We start from the raw sequence: 17,915 nt of genomic DNA, 5'->3' as shown, positions 1-17,915 counted from the left end.
CACCTTCAGCATCAGTCCTTCCAATGAATATTCAGGACCGATTTCCTTTAGGATGGGCTGATTGGATCTCCTTGCAGTCCAAAGGACTCTCAAGAGTCTTCTCCAACACCACAGTTCAAAAGCATCAATTCTTAAGCACTCAGCTTTCTTTATAGTCCAACTCTCACATCCATACATGACTACTGGAAAAAATATAGCTTTGACTAGACGGACCTTTGTTGGCAAAGTAATGTCTCTTGCCAGGAGCCAGTGTGAGGACCTCCACCCATGGCAAAGGTCAGGAGGAAGGAGGCTTGGCATACACAAAGGCGTGATCAAGCCTCAGGAAACCCCCTGTTCCCGAGCATCTACCCCCAAAACCAGAGTCTACCTACTTTACTGTTTCATGCTCTCACCTATACCTCTGACTTTATAGGGGGCTGACCCCCATTACCTCTCTCGGAGAAGGAGTTAACTTACAGCTCCAAGTCAATAAAAATTCCTGGGTGTGACAAGAGTGTTTCAACTTACAAACTCCACTAAAGGTTATCTAGCCTGCCTTACAAGTTTGTCCGGCCACATGTGATTGTTTACAGCCTCCCAACTGTGAGAGGCATGAGATGTTTTAGACTTACTAAAGGCAGATTCTTTAGGGAAGTTAGAAATTATTAGTATAGTGGGTTGGTTAGGAATTATATTCGTGAAGGGTTTTTCATTTGTTGTGCCAATAATTGCTGCTAATTCCCTGCCCTGGGTGTGACAAGGGTATCTCAGGTTGAACCTCTCTGCCGACAGACAACCTCTCAACCATAAACAGGACAGAGGGTTTGGAGTATTTTGAAAATCTTAATTAGCATAAGGCTTTTTCTCATTGTTGAGTCAATGATTGCCATCGGGCCTCCGTGTCCTTAGGCACCTGGGAATATATTAATGTATTTGGAATATAGAAAAGGAAATATAGTAGTTTTTGATGTTAGCAATACTAGACTTTTTGAGGTAATGAATTTTCACTTTTGTTATAGATCACTGTACTTTGTTATAAATCACTGTGTCCTTGCTATGCAAAAATGTAACTTTATCACTATCTTAAGACTAAATAGATCTTAAGGGGAACATTGGTGAAGGGTTTTAATTTGTCAGGCTGATGTTTGCTGCTAAATCTCCATATTCCCTGTTGGGAAAGACTAGAGATCTCTTCAAGAAAATTAGAGATACCAAGGGAACATTTCATGCAAAGATGCGCTCGATAAAGGACAGAAATGGTCTGGACCTAACAGAAGCAGAAGATATTAAGAAGAAGTGGCAAGAATACACACAAGAACTGTACAAAAAAGATCTTCACAACCCAGATAGTCATGATGATGTGATCACTAATCTAGAACCAAACATCTTGGAATGTGAAGTCAAGTGAGCCTTAGAAAGCATCACTATGAACAAAGCCAGTGGAGGTGATGGAATTCCAGTTGAGCTGTTTCAAATCCTGAAAGATGATGCTGTGAAAGTGTTGCACTCAATATGCCAGCAAATTTGGAAAACTCAGCAGTGGCCACAGGACTGGAAAAGGTCAGTTTTCATTCCAATCCCAAAGAAAGGCAATGCCAAAGAATGCTCAAACTACTGCACAATTGCACTCATCTCACATGCTAGTAAAGTAATGCTCAAAATTCTCCAAGCCAGGCTTCAGCAATACGTGAACCTTGAACTCCCTGACGTTCCATCTGGTTTTAGAAAAGGCAGAGGAACCAGAGATCAAATTGCCAACATCCACTGGATCATCTAAAAAGCAAGAGAGTTCCAGAAAAACATCTATTTCTGCTTTATTGACTATGCCAAAGCCTTTGACTGTGTGGATCACAATAAACTGTGGAAAATTCTGAAAGAGATGGGAATACCAGACCACCTTACCTGCCTCTTAAGAAATCTGTATGTAGGTCAGGAAGCAACAGTTAGAACTGGATATGGAACAACAGGCTGGTTCCAAATAGGAAAAGGAGTACGTCAAGGCTGTATGTTGTCACCCTGCTTATTCAACTTATATGCAGGGTACATCATGAGAAATGCTGGACTGGAAGAAACACAAGCTGGAATCAAGATTGCCAAGAGAAATATCAATAACCTCAGATATGCAGATGACACCACCCTTATGGCAGAAAGTGAAGAGGAGCTAAAAAGCCTCTTGATGAAAGTGAAAGAGGAGAGTGAAAAAGTTGGCCTAAAGCTCAACATTCAGAACACGAAGATCATGGCATCCGGTCCCATCACTTCATGGGAAATAGATGGGGAAACAGTGGAAACACTGTCAGACTTTATTTTTTGGGCTCCAGAATCACTGCAGATGGTGACTGCAGCCATGAAATTAAAAGACGCTTTCTCCTTGGAAGAAAAGTTATGACCAACCTAGATAACGTATTCAAAAGCAGAGACATTACTTTGCTGACTGAGGTCCGTCTAGTCAAGGCTATGGTTTTTCCTGTGGTCATGTATGGATGTGAGATTTGGACTGTGAAGAAGGCTGAGTGCCAAAGAATTTTGAACTGTGGTGTTGGAGAAGACTCTTGAGAGTCCCTTGGACTGCAAGGAGATCCAACCAGTCCATTCTGCAGGAGATCAGCCCCGGGATTTCTTTGGAAGGAATGATGCTAAAGCTGAAACTCCAGTACTTTGTCCACCTCATGCGAAGAGTTGACTCATTGGAAAAGACTTTGATGCTGGGAGGGATTGGGGGCAGGAGGAGAAGGGGACGACCGAGGATGAACTGGCTGGATGGCATCACGGACTTGATGGATGTGAGTCTGAGTGAACTCTGGGAGATGGTGATGAACAGAGAGGCCTGGTGTGCTGTGATTCATGGGGTCGCAAAGAGTCGGACACAACTGAGTGACTGAACTTAACTGATAAGGAATATAACTAGCATATAGGAGAAATAAGTATTAACCTTTAAGATTAATCATGTTAACCTTAGGTTAAATAAATTCCTTTCTAAGCTGTAACCACTACACCCTCACCCTATAGGAATGCAACTTTATCTGGTACCTTCAGAGGGTGGTGCCTGGTTTAAGAAAAAACACCCTTGGGAAAAATAAGTTTTTTGGTTATCTGAAAGAAGGGATCATAAAATGTCCGCAGGCCTCACGGCCAGAAGGTGATGTAAAACCCCTAAGACCTTTTTCTTTATATATTTATGTGAAGCACCTGATTTTGATAAAGGTCAGGACTGCTGACCCCTGCGTGACTTTAAAATTTCCATTTGTCTCTATGTGTAACAAAAGGTAATATGAGCAAACCTAAAAAATAAAGAAATCAGATCAGTTTCTGGAAAGACTGTTTTCCCCATTTCATTCTTTCTCACTCCCCATTTTTCTGGCTGAATTCCCATCTGGAGCGTGGGTGCTCACCATGTCTACTTACTTGCCCTGCTTTTAAGTTCTACGCGAGAAGGAGCCCAAGGAGGGGGACCTTCCGATATTCAAGTGGCACCAGTGGCCCAACGTAGATGGTGCAAATTCCTCGTCTTGGAATTTTATTGGTATCCCACGTAAACCAAGTTATTCAGCCTCTTTTTCTCCACTAATATTTCCTACTCCACTCTCCATTTCCAATCTCTCTATATATCTGTAATTAAATAAGTTTTTTCCTAGGACAATGACTCTGTCCCCACTTTGAATTACCCTGGATCCACCGGGGCTGGACCCCGGCAGTCTCTATTTTTTAATATGCTGTCTAAGCTGGTCATAGCTTTTCTTCCCACGAGCAAGCGTCTTTTAATTTCATGGCTGCAGTCACCATCTGCAGTGATTTTGGAGCCCAGAAAAATAAAGTCAGCCACTGTTTCCACTGCTTCTCCATCTATTTGCCATGAAGTTTGGCATGCCATGATCTTTGTTTTCTGAATGTTGAGCTTTAAGCCAACTTTTCACTCTCCTCTTTCACTTTCATCAAGAGGCTCTTTAGTTCTTCACTTTCTGCCATAAGGGTGGTGTCATCTGCATATCTGAGGTTATTGATACTTCTCCCGGCAATCTTGATTCCAGCTTGTGCTTCATCCAGCCCAGACTTTCACATGATGTACTCTGCCTGTAAGTTAAATAAGCAGGGTGACAATATACAGCCTTGATGTACTCCTTTCCCTATTTGTTGTTCCATGTCCAGTTCTAACTGTTGCTTCCTGACCTGCATACAGATTTCTTAAGAGGCAGGTAAGGTGGTCTGGTATTCCCATCTGTTTCAGAATTTTCCACAGTTTCTTGTGATCCACACAGTCAAAGGCTTTGACATAGTCAATAAAGCATAAATAGATATTTTTTCTGGAACTCTCTTGCTTTTTTGATGATCCAGTGTATGTTGGCAATTTGATCTCTGGTTCCTCTGCCTTTTCTAAATCCAGCTTGAACATCTGGAAGTTCATGGTTCACGTACTGTTGAAGCCTGGCTTAGAGAATTTTGAGCATTACTTTTCCAGTGTGTGAGATTAGTCCAATTTTGTGGCAGCGTTCTTTGGCATTGCCTTTCTTTGGGATTGGAATGAAAACTGACTTTTTCCAGTTTTGTGGCCACTGCTGAGTTTTCCAAATTTGCTGGCATATTGAGTGCAGTACTTATATAGCATCATCTTTTAGGATTTGAAATAGCTCAACTGGAATTCCATTACCTGCACAAGGTTTGTTTGTAGTGACGTTTCATAAGGCCCACTTGACTTCATATTCCAGGATGTCTGGCTCTAGGTTTTTGATCACACCATAGTGATTATCCAAGTCATTAATATCTTTTTGTGTAGTTCTTCTGTGTATTTTTGCCCCCTCTTCCTAATATATTCTGCTTCTGTTAGGTTCATACCTTTTCTGTCCTTTATTGTGGCCAACTTTACATGAACTCTTCCTTTGTGATCTCTAATTTTCTTGAAGAAATCTCTAGTCTTTCTTATCTGTTGTTTTCCTCTATTTCTTTGCATTGATTACTGAGGAAGGCTTTCTTGTCTCACCTTGACATTCTTTAGAACTCTGCATTGAAATGGGTATATCTTTCATTTTCTCCTTTGCCTTTAGATTCTCTTCTTTTCTCAGATATTTGTAAGGCCTCCTCAGACAACCACTTTGTTTTTTCACATCTGTTTTTCTCAGGGATAATTTTGATCACCACCTCCTGTACAATGTCACGAACCTCTGTCCATAGTTCTTCAGGCACTCTATCTGATCTAATCCCTTGAATCTATTTCTCACTTCTGCTGTATAATCATAAGGGATTTGATTTAGGTTGATTTAGGTTATACCTGAATGGTCTAGTGGTTTTCCCTACTTTCTTCAATTTAAGTGTGATTTTTGCAATAAGGAGTTCATGATCTGAGCCACAGTCAACTCCCAGTCTTGTTTTTACTCACTGTATAGAGCTTCTGCATCTTTGGCTGCCAATAATCTAATCAATCTTATTTCAGTGTTGACCATCTTGTGATGTCTATGTATAGAGTCTTCACTTGTGTTGTTGGAAGAGGGTGTTTGCTATGACCAGTGTGTTCTCTTAGCAAAACTCTGTTAGCCTTTGCTCTGTTTCATTTTGTACTCCAAGGTCAAACTGTTAGTCCAGGTATCTCTTGACTTCCTACTTTTTCATTCCAGTCCCCTATGATGAAAATGACTTTGTGTGTGTGTGTGTGTGTGTGTGTGTGTGTGTGTGTGTGTGTGTGTGAATTCTAGAATGTGTTGTAGGTCTTCATAGAGCCATTCAACTTCAGCTTCCTTGGCATTAGTGGTCGGGGCCTAAGTTTGGATTATCATGATATTGAATGGTTTGCTTTGGAAATGAATGGAGATCATTCTCTTATTTTTGAGATTGCATTCAAGTACTGCATTTTGGACTCTTGCTGACTATGAGTGCTACTCCATTTCTTTTTTTTAATTTTTTACGGTAATAGTTTATGTAAAGGATGGGATATTTTCCACTTTTACCATTCTGTGGTACTTTTTTCTTGATATGCCCAAGTGCTGGAAATTTGCTAAAATATGTTTTATTTATTTATTTATTTATTTTTAAATTTTTATTTTTAAATTTTATTTTTACTTTATTTTACTTTATAATACTGTATTGGTTTTGCCATACATTGACATGAATCCACCACGGGTGTATATGAGCTCCCAATCCTGTATCCCCTCCCACCTCCCACCCCATATCATCTCTCTGGATCATCCCCATGCACCAGCCTCAAGCATCCTGTATCCTGTATCAAACATAGACTGGCACTTTGTTTCTTCAGTGCCATTCTCCCAAATCATCCCACCCTCTCCATCTCCCTCAGAGTCCAAAAGTCCATTCTATACATCTGTGTCTCTTTTGCTGTCTTGCATACAGGGTCATCATTACCATCTTTCTAAATTCCATATATATGTTTCAGTATACTGTATTGGTGCTTTTCTTTCTGGCTTACTTCACTATGTATAATCGGCTCTAGTTTCATCCATCTCATTAGAACTGATTCAAATGTATTCTTTTTAATGGCTGAGTAATACTCTATTGTGTATGTACCACAGCTTTCTTATCCATTCATCTGCTGATGGACATCTAGGTTGTTTCCATGTCCTGGCTATAATAAACACTGTTGCAATGAACATTGGGGTACATGTGTCTCTTTCAATTCTGGTTTCCTCGGTGTGTATGCCCAGCAGTGGGATTGCTGGGTCATAAGGCAGTTCTAGTTGCAATTTTTAAAGGAATCTCCACACTGTTCTCCATAGTGGCTGTACTAGTTTGCATTCCCACCAACAGTGTAAGAGGGTTCCCTTTTCTCCACACCCTCTCCAGCATTTATTGCTTGTAGGCTTTTGGATCACAGCCATTCTGACTGGTGTGAAATGGTACCTCATTGTGGTCTTGATTTGCATTTCTCTGATAATGAGTGATGTTGAGCATCTTTTCATGTGTTTGTTAGCCATCCGTATGTCTTCTTTGGAGAAATGCCTATTTAGTTCTTTGGGCCATTTTTTGACTGGGTCGTTTATTTTTCTGGAGTTGAGCTGCATAAGTTGCTTGTATATTTTTGAGATTAGTTGTTTGTCAGTTGCTTCATTTGCTATTGTTTTCTCCCATTCCGAAGGCTGTCTTTTCATCTTGCTTATAGTTTCCTTTGTTGTGCAGAAGCTTTTAATTTTAATTATATCCCATTTGTTTATTTTTGCTTTTATTTCCAGTATTCTGGGAGGTGGATCATAGAGGATCCTGCTGTGATTTATGTCGGAGAGTGTTTTGCCTATGTTCTCCTCTAGGAGTTTTATAGTTTCTGGTCTTATGTTTAGATCTTTAATCCATTTTGAGTTTATTTTTGTCTGTAGTGTTAGAAAGTGATCTAGTTTCATTCTTTTACAAGTGGTTGACCACTTCTCCCAGCACCACGTTTAAAGAGATTGTCTTTCCTCCATTGTATATTCTTGCCTCCTTTGTCGAAGATAAGGTGTCCATAGGTGTGTGGATTTATCTCTGGGCTTTCTATTTTGTTCCATTGATCTATATTTCTCTCTTTGTGCCAGTACCATACTGTCTTAATGACTGTGGCTTTGACTCCATTTCTTCTAATGGATTCTTTCCCACAGTAGTAGATATAATGGTCATTTAATTAAATTCTCCCATTCCCATCCATTTTGGTTCATTGATTCTAAAAATGCCAATGTTCACTCTTGCCATCCATCACCTGTTTGACCACTTCCAATGTACCTTGATTAATGGACCCAACATTCTAGGTTCCTATGCAGTATTGCTCTTTACATCATCAGACTTTTTCTCACCACCAGACACATCTACAACTAGGCATTGTCTCTGCTTTTGCTTAGCCTCTTCATTCCTTCTGGAGATATTTCTCTGCTCTTCTCCAATAGCATATTGGGCACCTACCGACTTGTGGGGTAGGTCTGTGCTGTAAATAATAACACTGCTGCTTCATCTAAATAGTAACTAAGGGTGTATCTTAGGGCTTCCCAGGTGTCTCATTGATAAAGAATACACCTGTCAGTGTAGGAGACACAGGAGACAGGTTCAACCCCTGGGTTGGGAAGATGCCCTGGAGGAGGACAGGGAAATCACTCCAGTATTCTTCCCTGGATAATCCGAGGGACAGAGGAGTGTGGCAGACTATAGTCCATGGGGTCTCAAAGAGTCAGACATGATTGAGCAACTGAGAAAGCAAGAGTGTATCTTAAAGGTCACTGCTGTAGCCACCAACAAAAGGAAGGACACCTGACTGCTGTGCCCAGAAGGCATAAGCCTGCTTCATATGAAGCAGGTTTCAGATGTGCTCCAAGGACTACTGATGTCCTGACATTTATTTTCAGGTGCTATGGCCTAACTGCCCCTGGAAATTTATGCTGACATTTTTATCTGATGACATATTGACATCTGTTTATTATGGGACTTTGGGGGCACAGTTTTGGAAAAGTGAGCATAGCAATGGTCAATCATGGACAAGTAGATAAAACCAGGATGGCATTTGCTTTCCTTTCTCTAGTCAACTTTTTGCATTTGCCAATGCCTCAATGATGAAGCCATATCCAAGTTCTATCTGAAAGATGCTGGGATCAACTAGCAGTGTCTGCCATGGCCATTGTTAGGGGAGAGTTAGCACATGTGTCAGGCATATTAGGATCATGGATCCTAATACATGGATCATCAAGTCTATTTTAAGGGGTTCTCATGCCAGATTCCCAGGGACTTTGTTCAACATAAGGTAATTAATGGGGCTTCCCAGGTGGAGCTAGTGGTAAATGCAGGGGATGTCAGAGATGTGGGTTCAATCCCTGGGTTGGGAAGATCTAGGTATTCTTCCCTGGAGAATTCCATGGAGAGAGGAGCCTGGTGGGCTACAGTCCATGGCATTGCAAAGAGCTAGACATGACAGAAGCGACTGAACACAAGGTGATTATTAAGATTAATAAGATATTGCATATCTTATTAAAATATGCAATAATGCTAAGACTGTTGGATATTAGCTGAGCAAGATTTGGTGGTTTTCTGAACACAAATAACAAAGTCTGGAGAAAAATGCACATCATCACACACAGGCATCCTTAATCTTGATTATTCTCCCTCTGAGACACTGCAGCTGTGATTAAAAGCACAACCTTGGGAATAAGATAGTGTGGGTCTCATGCCCAGGTCTATCAGTTAGGTGGGTTAATATAGTTAATAACTGGGCAGTCAGTGCTCTTAATCCCTTCGTCTCTGGGGATCTCAAGAGGATTTCTTGAGTAGATTCTTGTAAAATGCCTCCTGGCCACTACCAAAGGCATTAGAACCTTGAATAAGAGGCAATTGAGAACCTACTCACAACTAGCAGGTCTCACATAGCTTGAATAATAACCTGCATCAGGGCTATCAGCCCGAGGGTCCCCCTGCAAAGGAAGATCTGCACCCCACACTTGTGGGGTGTGTCCCCAAATGTCCTCAGGGTTATGGGAAACACAGCTGTCAGTCCTGTGAACTATAGGTTTACACGTCTGTGACTGTGGGGTGATGCTATGGCTGTGACATAGTCTGCTTCAGGATAGTGAGCTCAGTGCTTGTGGCAAAAAGATGCTACTTTGGGCAACATAACAACAGAACCTTGACACCCCCTCTCCCCCTGTACTACTTAACTTTTTGGCAGACCTTCCAGTTCACTCATCCTGGCATTCTGCTTAGCCCTAAGTGAGATTTGCAAGAAACAGGATAGATTTTCATGGGTCCAGATTCCCTTGGCCTATAACCCTTGGCTTTGAGGTGAAGTTGGTGATGGGGTGTTTGGGTTCTCTGGTGTTCCAGGCTGAGATAATACCTGACTTCTAAAGTTGACCCCACCTTCCATCCCTGCTGGAGAGAATCAGCTGCACTTTGATCTCCTGACAGGGAAGCAGATGAGGGAGGCCACACTGAAGAGTTCACTCCAGAACTCTCCCTGGGGGAACCTCCACATCTGCTTCCTGCTCAGAAGCCCTGTCTGTGATGAACAGTGTTGATGTCGCTCTCTGTGTAGTGGAAATGGGAGCCTGGTTCTAGTGAGTTTTCTCCACTTTCTGGAGCTGGGTTTTCAGATCTTTCTGACAGGGTGATGGGCCCCAGGATTCACCTGTATCATCCCTGTGAGCACCCAGTGTCCAGACTGGCTGAGTTCTGGGGGTGGTTGGGACATCTGTAGGGATGCAGAAAAGACCTGAACAGATCTCCCAGAATTTCTTATTTGGAGCTTGAGCTCAATCTGAGTTTATGTTGCTCTTACAACACAAAGTTATAGGCAGCTAAAAAGTTACTCAATAGAGTGAAGAGAGAGAGCAGTGTGGATGCTGAAATGAGAACACAGGTACACAACTGGATGATCAAAAGCATCACTGAATCACTTTCAACTCTGTGCCTAAATGAAATAAAAACGGGAAAGTTTAGAATGTGTCACTTTTCAGAGAAGGATTTTTTCTTAAAGCAATATTACAGCTGACGGTCCCTAACAGTTTGGTTCCTGGTCAGATGTCCTAGGCAGGAAAGAGTCCCACTCAGGGCTGAGTGGATGGTCACCTGGCCCCTAGTCCAGGCTGTCCTCCCCTAGCCCAGGGCTTTCCACCCTATCTGAGCCCCAGTGACTTACAAGAGGAAGCCAGCTCCTTCCTTCCATCTTTTTTTTTTAAATTAATTAGTTTATTTTAATTGGAGGCTAATTGTCATACATTGACATGAATCAGCCAAGGGTGTACATGTGCTCCCCATCCTGAACCCCCCTCCCGCCTCCTTCCCCATCCCATCCCTCAGGGTCATCCCAGTACACTGGACGTGAGCACCCTGTCCCATGCATTGAATGTGGACTGGCAATCTATTTCACATATGGTAATATACACATTTCAATACTATTCTCTCAAATCATCCCACCCTCGCTTTCTCCCACAGAGTCCAAAGTCTGTTCTTTACATCTGTATCTCTTTTGTTGTCTCACATATAGGATCATTGTAACCATCTTTCTTAATTCCACATATATGCATTAATATACTGTACTGGTGTTTTTCTTTCTGACTTACTCCACTCTGTATAACAGGCTCCAGTTTCATCCACCTCATTAGAACTGATTCAAATGTATTCTTCTTAATAGCTGAGTAATATTCCATTTTGTATATGTACCATAACTTTCTTATCCATTCATCCACAGATGGACATACAGGTTGCTTCCATGTCCTAGCTATTGTAAACAGTGCTGCAGTGAACATTGGGGTACACGTGTCTCTTTCAATTCTTATTTCCTCAGTATGTATTCCTAGCAGTGGGATTGCTGAGTCATATGGCAGTTCTATTTGAAGTTTTTAAAGGAATCTCCACACTGTTCTTCATAGTGACTATACTAGTTTGTATTCCCATCAACAGTGTAAGAGGGTTCCCTTTTCTCTGCACCCTCTTCAGCACTTACTGTTTGTAGACTTTTGGATAGCAGCTATTCTGACTGGCATGAGATGGTACCTCATTGTGGTTTTGATTTGCATTTCTCTGATAGTGAGTGATGTTGAGAGTCTTTTCACGTGTCTGGTAGCCATCAGTATGTCTTCTTTGGAGAAATGTCTGTTTAGTTCTTTGGCCCATTTTTTGATTGGGTGGTTTATTTTTCTGGAATTGAGCTGCAGGAGTTGCTTGTATATTTTTGAGATTAATTCTTTGTCAGTTGCTTCATTTGATATTGTTTTCTCCCATTCTGAAGGTTGTATTTTCACCTTACTTATAGTTTCTTTTGTTGTGCAAAAGCTTTTAATTTTAATTGGGTCCCATTTGTTTATTTTTGCTTTTATTTCCATTACTCTGGGAGGTGGGTCATAGAGGATCCTGCTGTGATTTATGTCAGAGAGTGTTTTGCCTATGTTTTCCTCTAGGAGTTTTATAGTTCCTGGTCTTACACTTAGATCTTTAATCCATTTTGAGTTTATTTTTGTGTATGGTGTTAGTGTTCTAGTTTCATTCTTTTACAAGTGGTTGACCAGTTTTCCCAGCACCACTTGTTAAAGAGATCGTCTTTTCTCCATTGTGTATTCTTGCCTCCTTTGTCAAAGATAAGTTATCCAGAGGTGCATGGGTTTATCTCTGGGCTTTCTATTTTGTTCCATTGATCTATAGTACTTTGTGCCAGTACCATACTGTCTTGATGACTATGGCTTTGTAGTAGAGTCTGAAGTCAGGCAGGTTGATTCCTCCAGTTCCATTCTTCTTTCCATGGTGGATTCATGTCAATGTATGGCAAAACCAATACCATACTGTAAAGTAAAATAAAGTAAAAATAAATTTTTTTTTAAAAAAAGATTGCTTTGACTCTTTGAGGTTTTTTTGTATTTCCATATAAATTGTGAAATTATTTGTTGTAGTTCTCTGGAAAATACTGTTGGTAGCTTGATAGGGATTGCATTGAATCTATAGATGGCTTTGAGTACTCTACTCATTTTCACTATATTGATTCTTCTGATCCATGAACATGGTATATTTCTCCCTCTTTTTGTGTCACCTTTAATTTCTTTCATCAGTGTTTTATAGTTTTCTATATTCAAGTCTTTTGTTTCTTTATGTAGATTTATTCCTAAGCATTTTATTCTTTTCATTGCAATAGTGAATGGAATTGTTTCCTTTATTTCTCTGTTTTCTCATTGCTATTGTATTGGAATGCAAGGAATTTCTGTGTGTTGATTTTATATTCTGCAACTCTACTATATTCATTGATTAGCTCTAGTAATTTTCTGGTGGTGGTTTTAGGGTTTTCTAAAAACCATAGGGTTTCCTATGACATGGCATAGGAACATGTCATCTGCAAACAGTGAGAGTTTTACGTCTCCTTTTCCAATCTGGATTCCTTTTATTTCTTTTTCTTTTCTGAGTGTTGTGGCTAAAACTTCCAAAACTATGTTGAATAGTAGTGGTGAGAGTGGGCACCCTTGTCTTATTCCTGATTTTAGAGTAAATGCTTTCAATTTTTCATCATTGAGGATAATGTTTGCTGTGGGTTTGTCATATATAGCTTTTATTATGTTGAGGTATGTTCCTTCTATGCCTGCTTTCTGGAGGATTTTTAGTATAAATGAGTGTTGAGTTTTGTCAAAGGTTCTCTCTGTATCTACTGAGATAATCATATGGTTTTTATCTTTCAATTTGTTAATGTGGTATATCACATTGATTGATTAATTTGTGAATATTGAAGAATCCTTGCATCCCTGGGATAAAGCCCACTTGATCATGATGTGTGATCTTTTTAATATGCTGTTGGATTCTGTTTGCTAGAATTTTGTTGAGGATTTTTGCATCTATGTTCGTCAGTGATATTCGCCTGTAGTTTTCTCTTTTTGTAGCATCTTTGTCTGGTTTTGGTATTAGGGTGATGGCAGCTTCATAGAATGAGTTTGGATGTTTATCTTCCTCTTCAATTTTCTGGAAGAGTTTGAGTAGAATAGGTGTTAACTGTTCTCTAAATTTTTGTTAGAATTCACCTGTGAAGTCCTGGGCTTTTGTTTCTTGGTGATTTCTGATTACAGTTTCCATTTCCATGCTTGTGATGGGTCTGTTAAGATTTTCTATTTCCTCCTGGCTCAGTTTTGGAAAGTTATACTTTTCTAAGAATTTATCCATTTCTCCTAAGTTGTCCATTTTATTGTCATATAGTTGTTGATAGTAGTCTCTTATGATCCTTTGTATTTCTGTGTTGTCTGTTGTGATTTCTCCATTTTCATTTCTAATTTTGTTGATTTGATTCTTTCCCCTGTTTTTCTTGATGAGTCTGGCTAATGGTTTGTCTATTTTATTTATCCTCTCAGAGAACCAGCTTTTAGTTTTGTTGATTTTTGCTATAGTCTCCTTTGTTTCTTTTTCATTAATTTCTGCCCTATTTTTTATGATTCCTTTCCTTCTACTAACCCTGGGGTTCTTCATTTATTCTTTTTCTAGTTGCTTTAGGTGTAGAGTTAGGTTATTTATTTGATTTTTCTCTTGTTTCTTGAGGTAAACTTGTATTGCTATGAACCTTCCCCTTAGCACTGCTTTTACTGAAACATATAGGTTTTGGGTTGTTGTGTTTTCATTTTGATTTGTTTCTATGAGCACTTTGATTTCTTTTTTGATTTCTTCTGTGATTTGTTGGCTATTCAGCACCGTGTTGCTCATCCTCCATATGTTGGAGTTTTAAATAGTTTTTCTCCTGTAATTGAGATCTAATCTTACTGCATTGTGGTCAGAAAAGACGCTTGGAATGATTTCAATTTTTTTGAATTTACCAAGGATAGATTTATGGCCCAGGATGTGATCTATCCTGGAGAAGGGTCCGTGTGCACTTGAGAAAAAGATAAAGTTCATTGTTTTGGGGTGAAATGTCCTATAGATATCAATGATGTCTAACTGGTCCATTGTATCATTTAAAGTTTGTGTTTGCTTGCTAATTTTCTGTTTAGTTGATCTATCCATAAGTGTGACTGGTTTATTAAAGTCTCTGACTATTGTGTTACTGTTAATTTCCCCTTTCATACTTGTTGGCATTTGCCTTACATATTGCGGTGCTCCTGCTGCTGCTAAGTCACTTCAGTCATGTCCGAGTCTGTGCGACCCCATAGATGGCAGCCCACCCTGGGATCCTCCAGGCAAGAACACTGGAGTGGGTTGCCATTTCCTTCTCCAATGCATGAAAGTGAAAAGCCAAAGTGAAGTTGCTCAGTCGTGTCCGACTCATAGCGACCTCATGGACTGCAGCCTGCCAGGCTTCTCCGTCCATGGGATTTTCCAGGCAAGAGTACTGGAGTCGGGTGCCATTGCCTTCTCCACGGTGCTCCTAGTTGGGTGCATATATATTTATAATTGTTATGCTTTATTCTTGGATTGATCCTTGATCATTATGCAGTGTCCTTCTTTGTCTCTTTTCACATCCTTTATTTCAAAGTCTATTTTATCTGATATGAGTATTGCTACTCCTGCTTTCTTTTGGTCCCCATTTGCATGAAATATATTTTTCCAGCCCTTCACTTTCAGTCAGTATGTGTCCCTTGTTTTGAGGTGGGTCTCTTGTAAACAGCATATATAGGAGTCTTGTTTATGTATCCATTCTGCCGGACTTTGTCTTTTGGTTGGGGCATTCATCCCATTTACATTTAAGGTAATTATTGATAAGTATGATCCTGTTGCCATTTACTTTGTTGTTTTGGGTTTGAGTTTATAAACATTTTCTGTGTTTTCTGTCTAGAGAAGATCCTTTAGCATTTGTTGAAGAGCTGGTTTGGTGGTGCTGAATTCTCTCAGCTTTTGCATGTCTGTAAAGCTGTTGATTTCTCCTTCATATTTGAATGAGATCCTTTCTGGGTATAGTAATCTGGGTTGTAGGCTTTTCTCTTTCATCACTTTAAGTATGTCCTGTCATTCCCTTCTGGCCTGAGGAGTTTCTATTGAAAAATCAGCTGTTATCCTTATGGGAAATCCCCTTGTGTGTTATTTGTTGTTTTTCCCTTGCTGCTTTTAATATTTGTTCTTTGTGTTTGATGTTTGTTAATTTGATTAATATGTGTCTTGTGGTGTTTTGCCTTGGTTTTATCCAGTTTGAGACTCTCTGGGTTTCTTGAACTTTGGTGACTATTTCCTTCTCCATTTTAGGGAAGTTTTCAACTATTATCTCCTAAAGCATTTTTTCATGGCCTTTCTTTTTGTTTTCTTCTTCTAGGACTCCTATGATTCGAATGTTGGGGTGTTTAACATTGTCCCAGAGGTCTCTGATGTTGTCCTCATTTCTTTTAATTCGTTTTTCTTTTTTCCTCTCTGCCTCACTTATTTCTACCATTCTCTCTTCCACCTCATTTATCTTATTTTCTGCCTCAGTTATTCTACTGTTGGTTCCCTCTAGGCTGCTTTGGTCTCAGTTATTGCATTATTCATTATTGATTTACTGTTTTTTATTTCTTCTAAGTCCTTGTTAAAATTTTCTTGCATCTTCTCAGTCCTTGTCTCCAGACTATCTGTAACTCCATTTTATTTTCAAGATTTTGGATCATTTTTACTGATCATTCAGATCATTATTCTGAATTCATTTTTAGGTAGACTCCCTATTTCCTCCTCTTTTGTTTGGTTTGGTGGGCACTTATCATGTTCCTTTACCTGCTGAATATTTCTCTCCCTTTTCATCTTGTTTAGATTGCTGTGTTTGGGGTGGCCTTTCTGTATGCTGGAAGTTTGTGGTTCCTCTTTATTGTGACGGTTCCTCCCTGTGGGTGTGGTTGGATGAGTGGCTTGTCAAGGTTTCCTGGTTAGGGAAGCTTGCATCGGTGTTCTGGTGGGTGGAGCTGGATCTCTTCTCTCTGGAGTGCAATGAACTGTCCAGTAGTGAATTTTGAGGTGTTTATGGGTGACTTAGCAGCAGCAGCAGCAGCATGGGTTTAGTGTGACTTTTGGCCACGTGTATTTTAATGCTTGGGGTTATGTTCCTACATTGTTGGAGAATTAGCTTGGTATGTATGTCTTGCTCTGAAACTTGTTGGCTCTTGGGTGGAGCTTGGTTTCACTGTAGATATGGAGGCTTTTGGATGAGGTCTTGTTGATGAATGTTCCATGGAGTCAGGAGTTTTCTGGTGTTCTCGGGTTTTGGATTTAAGCCTCCTGCCTCTGGCTTTCAGTTATTCTTACAGTAGCCTCAAGACTTTTCCATCCATACAGCACCAATGATAAAACATCTAGGTTAATGGTGAAAAGATTCTCCACGGTGAGGGACACCCAGAGAGATTCACAGAGTTACATGGAGAAGAGAAGAAGGAGGAGGGAGATAGAGGTGACCAGGAGGAGAAGAGGGGGAGTCAAAAGAGGAGAAACCATCTAACCAGTAATCAGTTCCCTAAGTGTTCTCTACAGCCTGGAACATCAAAGAGATCCACAGAGTTAGGCAGAGAAGAGAAGAGGGAGGGAGGAGATAGAGATGACCACCTTTCAAAGAGAATGGGCTGCCTTTCTGGGTGCCTGTCCTCCGCCAGCATTCAGAAGTTGTTTTGTGGAATTTGTACAGAATTCAAAGGATCTTTTGATGAATTTGTGGGGGAGAAAGTGGTCTCCCCTTCCTATTCCTCTGCCATCTTAGGACCGCCCCTGCTCCTTCCTTCTTTATAGAAATGGGGACACTAAACACAAGAGCAGGTTCTGTGTTTTTACTTGTTTGTACCTCAACTCCTCCAAATGTGCAGTGCCCAGGTGCACGTCTGTACTGACTGAACTGTCACCAGACAGGCATTCAGATACTGGACTAAGGAGTGAGGACCTGGAATTAGTCTGGAGTTTCCCCTGGATTCTTTCCCCCATCATTTTATAAAATCTATGTAGCCTCATGTAAGATGCATTACTAACTTCCCATAAACAACCTAGTTGTACTAACAGATCTTCTCTAGGATACACACAGGTAACAAAGTGATGTCAATATTTCCTGCTGATACAGCACAAGTTATCACTCATCCCAGACAGAGGTCAGAGACTCACTGTGTGCCCCTGGCAATAGCAAGTTACATCCTTTTTCATGGTGGGGAATGAGAAATGTAAGGGTCCTTCCTGCCTGGCAGCCTGCAGCCCAGCTGTTCCCTGACAGGCAAGAGCCTGACCCTGGTGCTCATGGTCAGTGTGCTCTTAGAGAAGATGGCAGGAAATGAATGGGCAGTCATGTGACATCAGGCCCCAAACCACATGAAGTCACTCAAAAGATGGACACTGAGGCCGCTGTCAGATTCTAATAGGGTGATGTCAGTGTCATGTGCCACAGTGCCCTCCAAACAACAGGACAGGTGTTCAGCAGGCAGATATAAAAACATCTATCAGGTTCCCAGGGCAGAAGTCAAGACCATTCAAAGGCTCTTCATCTGTCGGGTCCTGTGGGCACAAGGGCAGTGCAGTGCCAGGTGCTCCGTGACCCACACAGAGGCTCCTGGCGCAGGTGCAGAGAGAGGCCCAGGACGAGGGAGGTGGCAGACTGTCCT

The 17,915-nt window shown here is 40.7% G+C and overlaps 1 protein-coding gene across 1 annotated transcript in view; it reads left to right on the top strand.

Moving 5' to 3' along the window:
* Positions 1-17,915, top strand: part of LOC138089050 (ATP-binding cassette sub-family C member 4-like) — a 204,649-nt gene that overhangs the window by 126,241 nt on the left and 60,493 nt on the right. The window lies entirely within an intron of this gene.

Source organism: Capricornis sumatraensis, chromosome 12 (genome assembly GCF_032405125.1).
Source record: "Capricornis sumatraensis isolate serow.1 chromosome 12, serow.2, whole genome shotgun sequence".
Taxonomy (NCBI): Eukaryota; Metazoa; Chordata; class Mammalia; order Artiodactyla; family Bovidae; genus Capricornis; species Capricornis sumatraensis.
The sequence above is the reverse complement of the archived record's forward strand: the minus strand, read 5'-3'. Positions and strand labels throughout refer to the sequence as shown.